Source organism: Cnephaeus nilssonii (assembly GCF_951640355.1).
Source record: "Cnephaeus nilssonii genome assembly, chromosome: 12".
NCBI lineage: Eukaryota > Metazoa > Chordata > Mammalia > Chiroptera > Vespertilionidae > Cnephaeus > Cnephaeus nilssonii.
In genome coordinates this window covers 12,280,075-12,295,670 of record NC_137083.1, presented here as the reverse complement: position 1 = coordinate 12,295,670, position 15,596 = coordinate 12,280,075, and the positions used below count along the sequence as shown (strand labels likewise).

General features: G+C 41.3%; 1 protein-coding gene across 5 annotated transcripts in view; it reads right to left on the bottom strand.

The window, feature by feature from the left end:
* OSBPL3 (oxysterol binding protein like 3) overlaps window positions 1–15,596 on the bottom strand; it is a 145,903-nt gene that overhangs the window by 116,079 nt on the left and 14,228 nt on the right. For 2 of the 5 annotated variants that reach the window (XM_079786792.1, XM_079786793.1), the window contains exon 2: window positions 13,429–13,547. The exons of the other annotated variants lie outside the window; for them this stretch is intronic. The gene's annotated coding sequence lies outside the window, so the exon portion shown is untranslated. The remainder of the gene's footprint in view (window positions 1–13,428; window positions 13,548–15,596) is intronic. 5 annotated transcript variants of the gene reach the window in all.

Below are 15,596 nucleotides of genomic sequence, written 5' to 3'. Positions count from 1 at the left end.
GACACTTATTGTACTCCAGGGAAGGCAGTAGTCAGTTTACCTTGTGTTTCAGGTTAAAGACAAATGAGAAAAGACAAGAATAGTTAACCTTAAGAATCCTTTACTCAACAGTCTTCCCAACATAGACAAGAAACTATAGTCAATTATTTCCCTTTAATATGCAATAACAACAAACAAATAAGGAAGAAATTTAAATTTGTCAATCTGAAGTCAAGAATAATTTAAGAAAATAATTTGATTGGAGAGAAACCAAAGAGGAAAACGTGATCTTGATTTTGAGGGATGTCTGGAGTCTTTGTATTCTAAAACACAACATTCTGGTTACAGAAGTAGCTGCAAAAACACCTCCTCAGCTTATCATGGGACTGAGCAAGAGCGTCCATTTCCCTACATGTGTTACACTTGCCCGACTCCATTCCTGAGACAACTGTGGTGATGCCAATAAGAAGAAACGCCAGGTGTTACAAATGTCATGGCGACACTGAAAAATTAAACATCTCTATAAACAGGACTCCCTCTCCCTCCCCAAAAGGGAAGGCATGCCCATCGCTCTTCTGGATGCTCTATTTCATCCAAAGGTTTGTACCATCAAATGGCTTTTGTAATCTTCTCATTTGGCAAGGTAACACTTACATTTTAAATTAAGGAACAATCTACATCTACATTATTGTCGAAAATATTTTACAAACTATAAAACACGAAGCAATTTAATTCTGGCACAATGAGTCAATATCTGCCTTTTTTCCCTGACAAATACCATGAGTAGCTTTTTTCTTTGAGGAAGTAAATTCTTAAGCCAAAATAGCCACACTGAGTATCTGATAAACTCCATCTAAGGCATTATTTGGTAACAGCAAAGCAAAAGAAAATCCACTTCAATTCAAACCTAGCACCATTTCTCTTCCACATGACAATCCCTCCCTCCTTCAAGCAACTCTTCTTTTTTCCAGGCTGAACATCCCCATGTAGCTCCCACAGGATGGTTTCCAGCCTCTCCTACATCCCAGTCACTCCCCCAAGGACAGACTCCATTGTGAGCACTGCCCACCTGACATTGTGTCCTGTCAATTCTTTCCACAAAGGCTAAGTGAGCACCGGGTATCGTTCTAGGTTCTGGGGACACACCACTTTCAAAGCCGCTGCTCTCCGGAGGCTTAGCATCTCATTTAGCATCCAGAACAATGCCCAACACAAAGTAAGCACTCACTAAGTATTTTTTAAGACCACTCTCGTAAAACGTAGTGCCTGAATTTAAAAACGATGACCCCAAATGGGGTTTACCGTGCTGAAGGCAGCACTCTCAGACATGGTGCGAAGATTACCGGCAGCAAAGGATAAGAGAAAACTAGAAGTGTGCACAAGGCTGAAAGCTGAACAGTCTAGAGTGCCTTTGCGACTCACCATGTATCTCTATGACACAACTATATTAATCACAATATGAGATTTAAGAAGTTCATTGCTCATAAGAGGTCCAAATTATGTCTACACTCTGTTCAAAAATGTAGTTAATACATTCTAGAGACATGCAAGACAGCTGATTTAAAATATTTTCTTTATTAGCACCTGTTCCTATTGTTATGTAACAAGTTACATTAGTAACTTGAAGCAACTATTTAATTTGGCTCATAATTCAGGGGAGGGGTCCAGAATTTGGGGAAAGCGTGGCTGGGCGGTTCTGGTGTGGGGTCTCTCATGTGCCTGCAAAAATATTTAGTGAGTGCTTACTGAGTGTTGGGCATTGTTCTAGGTGCTAGATGAGATGCTAAGCTTCCAGAGAGCAGCGACTTTGAAACTGATGTGTCCCCAGTTCCTAAAATAATACCTGGTGCTCACTTAGCCTTTGTGGAAAGAACAGATACAAGACACGATGTTAGGTGCCTGCGATCAGGTGCCAGGTGGAGCTGGAATCACCTGAAGACCCAACCGGGTGGGTGTCCAGATGGCTCCCTCGAAAAGCTGGCCGGTGGCGCTGGCTGGTGGCTGGCAGCTCAGCTGGGGCTGAGGACCACACCTCTCCAGCAGGGCAGTCCCAGGGTCGTCGCATTTCTCTATGGCAGCTGGCCTCCGGAGCTAGGACTCCAGGAGAAGCCAAGTCGGCAGAAGGTGCACAGCCTTTATGGCCTGGTGTTGGAAGTCATGGCGTCCTTTCTGCCATATTCTAGTGGTTGAAGCAGTCACAAGCCAACTCATACGCAAGAGGACGGTATATAGACATACCTATCGGTGTAGGAGAATTTCTGGCCATTTTTTAAACACTGCCACAGTTCTTAAAAGGGTAAGTTTCAATGACTTCCACAGTGTGGTATACTGCCTTCCAGCTATGAGTCATTATGAGGAAAATATTATCTGGTATTTTGTTCAGTCTAAATATCTTCTTTAGGTTCTATAATAAGCTAAGCTGAGTTCATTGATTAGCTTAACAAGAGGGTCACAGAACAGGTTTTGGACTTTTGAACTCTTAAGCAACAATTGGCCACACAAGCACAGGAGTCCTGCCCGTTTCTTAAGGCCAGGCTCCAGGCCCGCGGTGCCCGCGGCAGGTGGCACTGATCTCACCCGCCCCTGCTCTGCTCACTTCCCTCCTCATCACATACTTTGGATTGGTGAGCTGTAGGAGCAAGTGGGTGGGGAGGGAGAACAATGAGAGAGACACTGAGTCCATCTGCATCATCAGGCTTGTGAGGATAAGAACTTAATTCTCTCTCTTTCCCAAGCACCCAATAAAGACTGGCTGTTTGGCTGGTGCTCCAAGTAGAAAGGAGGAGCCTTCCTGTTCCTTGTTCTTGCCCCATTCATACTTTTACATCGCTGAACAAAGCAGACAACGTGTGTGCCAGGCGGCTGGACGGCTGAGTTCTAGGGAGGCTTAGAGCTGTCTACAAAATAAGCCACACAGAGGAGGGCAGCATATGATCTCACTTATGTGTGGAATCTAAAAAAAAACCAAAACACAAAAGACTAAACAAAACAAAACTCATGGATACAGAGAACTTAGTGGTAAGTGGGGGTGGGGTGATGAGTGCCGGGGATCAGGAAGTAGAGCACTTCCTGCTGTGAAATGAATAAATGAACAGGTCCTGGGGGGTTGGTGACTGGAGTAATGAATGTATTGCGGTGATATTGGAAGGTCCCCAGGGCAGTGGATCTGGAATGGTCTCATGACAAGAAAAAAATATATATATAGCTTTTTATGGTGACAGAGGGAGGTCTTAGGAGTAGGACCCGGTAACTATTTTCAAATATCTGAAATATTGCTACACAGAAGACATCAGACTTATTCTACTTCAGAAGGCGTATGGGTAGAAGTTAAAAATAAGCAAATCTACCTTATCGTTTAAAAAAAGAACCTTTTGGCCCTGCCCAGGCGGCGCCGTTGGCTGGAGTGCCGTCAGGTTATTTCTAGGTCTCAGTTTGTCCCTTCCAGCGCTCACATCCTCACACTCGAAGGGGTCCCCTTCCTTTATCACCACGAGGCTGACCTCACAAAAGGAGAGGTGCAAACTGCCTCCTTCTCCCGAAGCTTAGTGATCCACCACACCAGTAAGCTCCAGTGTATAACACTCAACCACTCAATTGTATGGTGAATACTGGACCAGGCCTGATGTCACAGCTGGTGAGTGCTGGACTTCAAACTGATGATAATCACATGGATAAACTCACTCCACACAGACACAGCCCAACTGGAGAGAGCCTAGCCTTACTGGACTGTTTAAACAGTGCCCTATGTTTAAAACAGTGTTTGTAAAAATCATTCGTTTGGAATTTACACTTTGTTTTTCCCCACAGAAATGCTATTGTGAATGATCAGGTTCCTAAGCCAGGCCATTAAAAGTATTTATTCTGTAAAAGCACAAAGTACCAGCACAAAAGTGCCTGAGGAAACTAACTGGACCACACTGCATGGTTGTTGTTTGTACCAGAGAAAATATTTAGTAATGCAACCAGGGCTCCAGGGACAAATATTCACCCACCTTGACATGTACACACGGCTTCATAAAGACACACATACGGCTGAAAGGGGATTTCTCAAGAATCAAAATGCCTGCAGCGATGCTCACTCAAGTCCTTGTCACACACAAAAAAAGAAAAGTAAACTCATCAAAGCTCTCAAAGGCAAAGGTAGAAACAATTTAGTTCGACACACAAAACATGTACAACTTCTTGGCCAAAGGTAATAGGAAAGAAAGAGGGCCATTCAGAACAAGTTTGCTCAGGATTGAAGTGGTTGTGTAATTTGGAACTCAGATCACTAAAAGGCCTGGCTTCAAGTCAATGCCTAACAGATGAAAATCAAGTTGCAAAATAGCAAAGTCTGAACCTGAGTTGAAAAAAATTCAGTTTCATATTTATATAAAGCTAAGTCTTAACTCTTAGTTAATAGATAAAAGATGCATTTACATGAAATTGTGTCAAAGCTCCACAATTAGTATTTTTTTCATTTAATATTTAAGCAACAGCCACCACCACTACCACCCCATAAAAATAATGACTCTCGTAATATTTAAAAATAATATAGTTCATAAGGGGTTAATGTCTAAAATATATAAAGAACACATATGAGTCAATAGCAAAATAACAAAATCTGATTAAAAATGGACAGAGGACATGAATAAACACTTATCCAAAGAAGACATACAAATGTCCAACAGGTACATAAAAAGGTGGCCAACAGCACCCATCATCAGGGACATGCAAATTGAAAACACAATTAGATAACACCCCATGCCTGTCAGAATAACTAGTATCAAAAAGACAAGAAACAACAGTGTTGGTGTAGATGTGGAAAAAAGGGAACCTTTGTGCACTGTTGATTAGAATGCAAATTAGTGCAGCCACTATGGAAAACAGTTTGAACGTTCCTCAAAAAATTAAAAATAGAACTACCATATGATCCAGCAATTCCACTAATGAGTATTTAAAGAAAATGAAAACACTAACTTGAAAAAATACATGCATCCCCATGTTCACTACTTATAAGTTAAAAATACATGCAACCCCATGTTCATTATTTATAAGACATGGAAATAATTTAAGTGTCCATCAATGGATGAATGGATAAAGTGTATATGTGTGTGTATAGGAATGGTGTGTATACACACACACACATATTTTCTTTATCCATATATGTATGCATACATACATATATGTACACACACACATATATATCCTATCTAATAAGGAGGGAATATGCAAATTGACCATTATGCTATAACAACATGGCTGTGCCCGCAGCGTAGGCAGGGATTCTATAACACAAGATGGCTGTGCCCACAGCGTAGGCAGGGATTCCATAACACAAGATGGCTGCGCCCACAGCAGAGGAGGAGATCCCGTAACACAAGATGGCTGTGCCCACAGTGGAGGCCGAGTTCCCGTAACGAGCCTTAACGAGCAATCAGCAGGGACCTGAGGCTGCGTGGCACTGGGCCAGGGCAGGGGACCTGAGGCTGCACCCTCCGCCTGATGAGGCTTGACAGGGGACCTGAGGTCACACACCCCTGCCCCAGTGCTAGGCCAGACGACCTGAGGCCACGCGCCCCACACGGCGGGGCTTGACAGGGGTGGGGCTGGCCAGGTCTGGATCTAGCCCAATGAGGGTGGGGCCGGCCAGGTCTGGGTCTTGCGTGATTTTGAGGCACACGTGGGTGGGCGGGGACTTGACTCTGGTTCCCATGGCACACCCCAGACTCTGATAGGAGAAAGATTTTCATATACATTTTACTAATTTTCTTTCATCTCTGACACTTCTATTATAGAGAAAGGGCAAATAGCAATATTAAAATATTTCCTCTAATTAATTCCCTTTTAATGTGCATGAATTTCGTGCACCGGATCACTAGTCCTGTATAATAAAAGGCTAATATGCAAATGACCGAATGGTGGAATGACCAGTCACTATGGTGCGTGCTGACCACAAGGGGGTAGACACTCAATGCAGGAGTTGCCCCCTGGTGGTCAGTGTGCTCCCACAGGGAGTACCGCTCAGCCAGAAGCCGGGCTCATGGCTGGCGAGCACAGTGGCAGTGGTGGGAGCCTCTCCTGCCTCCGTGGCAATGCTAAAGATGTCTGACTGACGGCTTAGGCCCTACTAAGCTGTCAGTCAGACATCCCCCCAGGACTCCCAGACTGCAAGAGGGCACAGGCCAGGCTGAGTGACCCCCGCAAGTGCACGAATTTCGTGCACCTGGCCTCTAGTATAATAATAAAAGTGTAATATGCTAATGGGCTGTGAAGGAAGCCCGAGTCCTGGGTGCCTGCTGGCAGATGGAGGGAAGCCTGGGTCCCGGGTGCCAGAGGGAAGCCAGTGTCAGCAGCTAGGGGAAGGAAGGCCTACTCTTGCATGAATTTTGTGCATTGGGCCTCTAGTATATACAATAAAATAAAATTCAGTGATAAAAAAGAAGAAAAGTGCCCTAACTGGTTTGGCTCAGTGGATAGAGCATCGGCCTGTGGACTGAAAGGTCCCAGGTTTGATTCCGGTCAAGGGTGTGTACCTTGGTTGTGGGCACATCCCCAGTGGGAGGTGTGTAGGAGGCAGCTAGCTGATCGATGTTTCTCTCTCATCGATGTTTCTAACTCTCTATCCCTCTCCCTTCCTCTCTGTAAAAAAATCAATAAAATATATTTTTTTTAAAAAGAAGAAAAGCTTGCCATTTGTGTCAACATGAATGAACCTGGAGGGCATTATGTTAAGAGAAATAAGTCAAAGACAGACAAATACCATATGATTTCACTTATATATGGAATCCAAAAGAAAGAAAAACCTGGGTCATAGATACAGAGAGCAGACTGGTGGTTGCCAGAGGTGGAGGAAGGGGATATGGGGGGAATGGGTAAAGGAATCAGAAGGTACAAACTTCCAGTTATAAAATAAGTCATGGGATGTAATGTACAGCATAATGACTGTAGTTAAAAATACTGTGTTGCAGATTTGAAAGTTGTAAAGGAGTAAATCTTACAAGTTGGGGCAGGAGGGGAGGGAAAGAGGGGAGGAATGAGAGGGGAGGAAAGGAAATCTCTCCTGACACTAATTATTGATGACTGTGGTATCAGGAAATAGAATGTGGGGAAGAGAAATATGAAGAAATTTGAGATTGTGGAAATAGATTGTCAAAGAAATCAATCAAAATCTTATATAAAAATTGTTGTGGTTTTTGTTGTTGTTTTGGGGGGTGTTGTTATTAATTCTAGCCCAAGGATATTTTTCCATTGATTATTAGAGAGGAAGGAGGGGAGACAAGAGAGAGAAAAACATCGATAGGAGAGAGACACATCGATTGGTTGCCTCTCGCACATGGCCCAAGGATGGAGCCTGCAACAGAGGTATGAGGCAAGTACCCTTGACCAGAATCAAACCCAGGACCCTTCAGTCCATGGGCCAACACCCTATCCACTGAACCAAATCGGCTAGGACTAAAAACTGTTTTTTAATGGCCTAACATAAGTGGGTTCTTAGGTGATCTTTTTTCACGTTTCTTGAAAATAAAAATGCCTTTAAATAAAAGCAACTCCTTGTTCAAGTAAAAAGTAGATCATAACTACTTTTTCCATTGTGCATAAACGATTTATATTTAATTTCATATCTCTTCTGGTCAAAAACAAAGGAAAAAATTAAAAGTAAATGCAAACCAAAAAGGTCACTCAGTAATATTAAATATATACACAGAGGCCATGATTATGAATGCAAATATAAAAAACAACAACAACAATAGAGCCAGGAAGGAAATTTGGCTTACAAAAGCCAGACTATTAGTGTTTATGACCTAAACTTTATTATTGTGTACACACACACACACACACACAACACACACACACAGTGATCTGTCTTGTTCTTTTCCCTAAAATCCCCTAATTTATTGGAAAAGATGTAAGAATTGAGCATAAAGAGTTCAATATTTTTTTCACTGTTCTCTTCCATGTAAGGGCTGACAAAAAGCACCACAGGGGAGAAACCTGTATTAATTATCCTCAGGGTTTGAAAGAGAAGCTCTTTATTAATTTTAGTCTAAACAAATACAAAACAAAACACTCTAGACATAAACCTGCTGCAAAAGCTCTCAGAAATCAGACATAACACCCACAGCACATCTTGCAGCTTGAATGAATAAACACTTCCAGAGAGACCGCAAATGTTTTCATCATTTTTAAACAAAAAAGGGAATCATTTTATTCAAGTATGAATGAGACTATAGAGAGCTTTTGTACCACTGATAATACTTCTTGGGGACACTCTTAACTGGATTATCTCACCAAATAAAAGGAAGAATGGGAGGGAAGGTGGAAGGGCCTCCTCCTGCCAGTCTTTCATGCTTTGAAAAGGGAGCTCAGACAAGGATAGTCTTAGAATGTAATTGTCAGGATGCACTTGAACTACCCAGGCATCAGAATGACACACAAAATTCTATGCGACAAAACTAGTATTTGATTTGGGTGAAGATCAGAAATAAGGAAAAGAATTTAAAAAGCTAAGCAAAACATAAGTTCAACCTCAGTTCAAACAGGCCCATAGGCTCAAGATTTGCCTGATGTCATTACCATGACCATGTCCCTGGTTATCTGGTCTACCTTGTGTCTGCCCTGGGCCTCACTGTAATGCACTGTAGCAGACGGAAACCTCAGAAATCTCAGAAGGTGTAGTCTAATATTGCACGTCTGAAAAAATAATTTTTAACATCCTTAAACAATACATGAAATTGGATGAAATTTCAGGTGTTGCTCTACTGTTAAGAAAGGCCTCATAGGAGCCACCTCAAGAGACTCAATACTGAAATTTTTTATCTAGTTCAAGGTAATTCATGCCAGGCACATGTATAGTCATAGACAAAGTCCCACAACATTCTTAACTCTGTGTCTTACATCAACCCTCAGGAGATTATGGTTAGGTAATTTCCAGGAGTCCCCAGCCCTAACAATCTGCAAACCATTAAGTACCATGGGGGTTCCCCAGATTTAAAACATTTCCACACCGAATTCCCTTTCCCCTCCTCCATATCTCACCTAAAACAACTCTAGGCTTTTTCTAACGTAATGCTGTACTGCCTTAAAAGATAAAAAGATTAAAACCTTCACTGGAGTAGTTTTGCTTCATTACTAATGGTTCAGGCGACTCATCTACAGCTCAATTCCCAATACCATTTGTCAGCTCTGCCAGGGAGTTAGTCCTTATCTTCACAAACCAAGCACCTCTTTCCTGGGGTGTCTTTCAGAGAAAATTACACCAGCAAGTTCTAATTTCCTGTCCCTGCAGGAAAGGTTGCTCAGAACTTGGGCTTAAATGTCTCTTACTAAAGTAGTGCATGGCAGCTGAATTATGACCAAATTTTCAATCTTTGTGTTACATAGAAAGTGCTAATAAACTTCAGAAATCACTAAACTTCAGCTATTATTATTCGGTACATACTCATTAAGCCTAAAAACAGGCTAAATTTTGCCTTTTGTCTTCTTAATAAAATTACAGTCAATGAAACTATTTCTTAAGCAATACATTTGATGTTCCCAAATCTAGTATCAGTCACCGAAAGATTTTGTGCAAAGTGCTTAAGTACCCAAATCTCAGCTTCCTCATTTGTAAAACAGAAATAAAAAAAACTGCTTCCTCAGTTGGTTATTGTGAAGATTAAAGGAGGGGATGAATTTAAAAGAATTTTATGAACCCTAACAGATTATGCAAAAGTATAATTATTAGTATAACTATTAGACTGTGATTCAAAAATCCTCTATGATCTTATTTCCTATTTGGGGGTTAGGGGGCAATTTTATTTATTTTGATTAGGTAATACATTTATAGGATTCAAAATTTAAAAGTTGTAAAAGGAGAGTACCCAAAAACTCTCCCGTTCCTTTCCATCAGCTACCTAATTTTCCTCTCAGGAAGCAACTGATATAATCAATTTCATGTTTATTTTGAAATACATGTGCATTTCCCCCCAATTTTTACACAAATGCTATCATCTATTCCCTGTTTTACACCTTCGCTTTTCCAGTGTAACAATATATCTTGGAGATGGTTTCATACCAATGTGTTGACAGAGAGAGAGCTCCCTCATTCTTTTCACTGGCTGCCCAGGACGCCACTGAATGGAGGACCGTCTCCCATTTATTTAGGTTATTTCCAATCTTTTACTATTATAGTCTTTTGCTCATGCATAAGCTATTTACAAGGGACATTCTAAAAGAGAATTGCTGGGTCAAAAGTATACATATTTTCAATTTTGGAAAGATTGCTAGATTGTCTCTCATAGAGATTTATATATATTTTTTTTTAAAATTGATTTCAGAGACAAAAGGAGAGGGAGAGAGATAGAAACATCATTGATGTTTCATAGAGAACCATGGATCAGCTGCCTCCTATACGCTCCCCAGTGGGGATCGAGCCTGCAACCCAGGCATGTGCCCGCAACCGGAATTGAACCCAGGACCCTTCTGTCCGCAGACTGGCGCTCTATCCACTGAGCCAAACCGGCCAAAGCTCCCATAGAGATTTATAGCAATTTATTCTCCTTTCGCTATAAATGGAGACTATTCCTCTACACATTTGTCAACATAATCTCTTGTCAAACGTTGTTGTTAAATCTTAGCAAACAAGAGCAAAGAAATGGCATCTCCTGTGTTTTCATTTGCATTTTCTAATGATTTTTTGTTGTTGTTCTTTTTTGGATTGGTAGTCTCTCTTTGAGCATTAAGAAAATTTATTTTGCCCCAGCTGGTTTGGCTCAGTGGATAGAACATCAGCCTACGGACTGAAGGGTCCCGGGTTCGATTCCAATCCAGGGCACATGCCTGGGTTGCAGGCTCAATCCCCAGTAGGGGGCGTGCAGGAGGCAGCCAATCAAAGATTCTCTCTCATCATTGATGTTTCTATCTCTTTATCCCTTTCACTTCCTCTCTGAAATCAAAAATATATTTTTTTTAAAAAGAGAAAATTTCACTCCCTTTGACTTTCTTCTTCAGTATCCTTCCACACATCCTATAATCCAGTCATTCTGAACTACCTGCTAGTCCCCAAATGGGCCACAGTTTAGGAAATGCCCATTCCTTCCATGTCCAGTCACAAAAAATTTTTGACAGTCAAGTTCAAAGGCATTTCAATGTTTATAAATTATCCCTGTATTCCTCTCATAGGACTTAATCGCTCCCTTCTCAGGGTGCCCAGGGCACATTTTTAAAGCTTTGTAATATGATCATTTCACTTTGCCATGTACATATGTGAGTCTCTTAAAGTTCAAGACCAAATTATTCAAATTAGCATCCTTTATGATGTCCAATACATTCACTCAATTAATGTGGGATGAAAGACTGAATTAGAAATAAAGATTGTAAATTTTGCCCTACTGATTTGGCTCAGTGGATAGAGCATTCATTGGCCTGTGGACTAAAGGGTCCCAGGTTTGATTCCAGTCAAGGGCACATGCCCTGGTTGTAGGCTCGATCCCCAGTAGGGGGCGTGCAGGAGGCAGCCAATCAATGATTCTATCTCATCATTGATATTTCTCTCTCTCCCCCCCTCTCCCTTCCTCTTTGAAATCAATAAAAATAAACAAACAAATAAATAAATAAATAAATTTTAATTGCATATGTCCCTTAAACTTCCAAAACAATGTTGTAAATCTAGTGATGGGGATAAAATAAAGTGAAGATCTGGAGACTTGTTCTTTGGCCTAAGAGTTCATATCACAACATAATAAATGCTAATAAAATTCTTATTTTTGAGTTCTTTTATTTAGTGTTGTTTAACACTGAAATTGTGGCTGTGACTTATATGAGTAAGGAACATAACTAAGATCAAAGTATTTTTTTAGGTGAGGTATTAATCTCCAATAAACTCTGGAAAAAGTGATCAACTTCTTTAGTAATCAAGGAAATGTAATTAAAATCACAAGATACCATTAGCATCCAACAGAATGGCTAAAATGAAAAAGATTGACACTGTCAAGTACAGATGTAGATGAACTAGAACTCACATACCACAACCACTCTGGAAAATGAGGTAAACCAACAAAGCTACACATTTTGCCAACCCTGTGCCCAGAAATTTTACTCCTAGGTCTACAGTCGATACACACACACACATTCACCAGAAGCTGTGTACGAGAACGTTCATAGCAGCATTAACTGTAACCGCCTAAATGGGGAAACCCCAAATGTTTATCAATAGTAATGAAAAAACAAATGCTGGTATTCAGACAATGAAATTCTAAGAGCAAAGGGAACAAACAAAATCAAACATCACACCAAAATATGAGCGAATCTCACAGACCTAATGAGTCGTTTACAAAAATAGGCAAAGCTAATCTGATGGTGTCACAAGTCAGGGGACCCCCTTAGGAGTAGCCATAGGGTCTGGGGATGATATAAGGAGGCTCTGAGAAAGTGGTAATATTCTGTTTCTTGATCTGGATGCTGGCTACATACATGCACTCATCTTATGAAAACTCATTAAACTATACATTTCTGCTGTGTATACTTTCCTGCATGTGAGTTACATTTCAATAAAAAGTTTTCCTAAAATAAAAGAGAAGCAATCGGCTGAACCTCCAAAAGAAACTATATTTCTTTTAAAATACCTTTCATGGGTAAATGTTTTTAAATGGCGTAGTGAGCACTAGCTACTTGCACCCCAACTGCCTTGCACTGGTTTGACCCAAGAGCCTACTACGAACAAGAGGTCCCAGAGAAAGCAATGATCTATTCCTGAAGCCATGCAGAGGACACTCAAGGTATTCAGAATTGTTTAAGAAAAAAAGGAGGTGACCAGAGGAGAGGAGATCAGCTATAGGGAACCAGCAACGATTGCAGGAAAAGATGAAAAGACACAAAACCTTTTTAAAATGGTACCAAAATAGCAATTACTCTTAAATAAGCTTTCTGTTGTGCTACTAAAAAGAAACCCACCCCAAGCTATTTATTCCAATGCAGATATCTGCCTCGGCGCCCACCTTCCCTCCCACTATTATTTCAAACACTGCACAGCAGACAAAGAAAGAGAGTGTCATGGAAGTAATAATTAATGGCAAATGCAGGTGTCTGCATACTAGAGGGAAACCAAGGGAAATGAAACACAAACCCTCCCACCTCATTAGTCTTCTAAAAATATTCTCATAATATCAAGGCATGTCCTGCTTAGGTAGTATATGAATGAATGAGCAACCTAATCAAAACGGTTTTTGTGAACCTCCACCACAGCCCAGATACAAACACTTTGGAGATTAGAAAAAGCGGGGTGGGGTGGGAGGGGAGGAAATGATGGCACTGAACTGGTCAAGCAATGCTTCAAATAAACACAGAAATGGACAAAAAATGAAATCAATGTATAGTAAGCTCAATTCATCTGTGGCAATGGAGACAGACTTTTAAAAGTCTTTTCTATCGGGCTGTGGAATGTAGAAATAGCAGGCACTTTGAGACTGATGAACAGGCCCAAACACTTACCCTCCTCTGCACTTGGCATTAATTCATTTTAACTTGATCTCCATAGGGCTCAAATGGAAAAGATCTGAAGTCTTGGCAACCACCAGAAGGAGGTGACTTTGCAGCCAACTTTCAATGTCCTATTGTGAAAGGAGATACCAAAGAGATGATGAACTGAAATCCACAGATAACCCATCACAGTTCCTGTGGGGCAATGTACAAACTGGTTTTGCACAGAAACATCACTAAGTAAGGAGCCCCCTCGGAAAGAGATAAGTAAAAAGATGTTGTCAAGGTTTTATTACACCCCTTGACCTCATCTTGTCCGCCTTCAGGCAGAGGTGCTAATGAATGGTGAAATCTGCAGAAGGCAGGTAGAAACAATGAAAACAAGCAGGAGATCTGAATGATCAAACTTTCAATTAAATTCTTTAAAAATCGGGAATAAGTAATTCTTCACTCATGAAATGATAAAAAATAATTATTTTCGCTTACAGAAGGAAGAATTATTTAGAGTTAACTACCAATGTTATCTGAGCTAGGAATGGCATTAAGGGAAAAAGGAAGATTGGAAGTTACCTCCTTTATGAAAGCAGATTTATTAAAGGCATCTACGCTGACCATTCAGCCATAACCAAACATAAATTGTCTAACACTGACCTGGTTAAACAAATTTAAAGAGAGGATCACCACATCTAGCCAAGAATAGCTGACAGCAAGGAGAGCACTTGCTGACGGGCCGGAAAGGGCCGGCAGTCGGGTTAGTACATTCATCAGAGTAACTACGTCCCTCTAGAACAGGGGTGGGGAACCTTTTTTCTGCCAAGGGCCACTTGGATATTTATAACATCATTCTTGGGCCATACAGAATTATCAACTTAAATATTAGCCTGCTACATTTGGTCAAACATTTAATTAACTCACCCCTAATGCCTTGGCAGGGTCAGGCCAAGTGATGTCGCTGGGCTTATACGGCCCCTGGGCCGGGCGTTCCCCACCCCTGCTCTAGAAGAACTCACAAAGTAAATGAGTGGCTTGGGGAGGGACTAAATAAACAAATGAACGGGTAGCTTTAGAGCTGAGCATTTACTCATTCATCAGGCATTTACTCTAAGTGTTCACAACACTGCAAAGGAACGACATCCATTATTTTTGTCCAGCCAACTCATCCTTCTGCCACTCAATCTTCCTGTGAGAAACCATCCCTTCCCAACCCCTGCCTGGCCAGTGATGGCCCCTATGATTCTGTCCCCAGTTACTGGTTCAGGATTAGGGGCATGACCAAAGGCAGGGACAATCAGAGGCAACAGCATCTGCAGAATAGTAGGAATAGGCCGATAGCTTATGACAGGTAACCACACGGAGAAAACTTGCCTGAGAATGAAGCCAGATGAAAGCAGGCCAGGAGATGATAAGACACAAGGCCCTGATGACATGAGTTGAACACCTAGATCCAGCCATGCCTGAAGCTAGGCCTACTAAAAGACTTTTTAGCAACATAAGCCAATAGAATTTTCTTTTAAATAGTCCTTAAGCTGGATGGGTTTCTGTTATTTGTAAACAAAATGTCCTAATATATCACTGCTGCCTTTAAAGGGGTTTATTCCTTTAAACCCCTTTAAGGAATAATTCTTCAGCCAGAGCACCCACCTTCAATTATTAACAGATCAAAAAATATATTTTGAAATGGAACATCTAAGAAGCAAATATGAAATAAGTTTGTCCTTTGATATTCCCTGCATCTACGGAATACTGAATTATTTCCTCCCACAAAAGAAAATGAGCTACTTGGTGTAATTGACCATGGCTAGGCACACCAGATCCTTACGCCAGGTCGTTTAGGCCTTTAGAACACCAAAAACTTGTCTGTCCAGCTCTGTCTTGTGGAGGATCCCAGAAGTCCATAGGATGAAGTGAGTTTGAATTAACCATTCTGCCTGCCCCCATGGAAAGGAGGAAACCCCAAATAAAAAGTGTGTGGCTTCTACAAGCCTCCCTTCTGGCCCCTTCCCAACAAAACAGAGGCCAGGCATGTGGTGAAACCTCAGTTACAACGTGCAGATGTCAGCAGTCACTTCTGTGGGTTTTTCACTCACTTACCATTACAAAGCCACATTCCGATAGGAAAACACAGACTTACTGTAGGCATCTGGCCAGCAGTCTTTGTCCCTTTTTGCTGTATCCGTCCT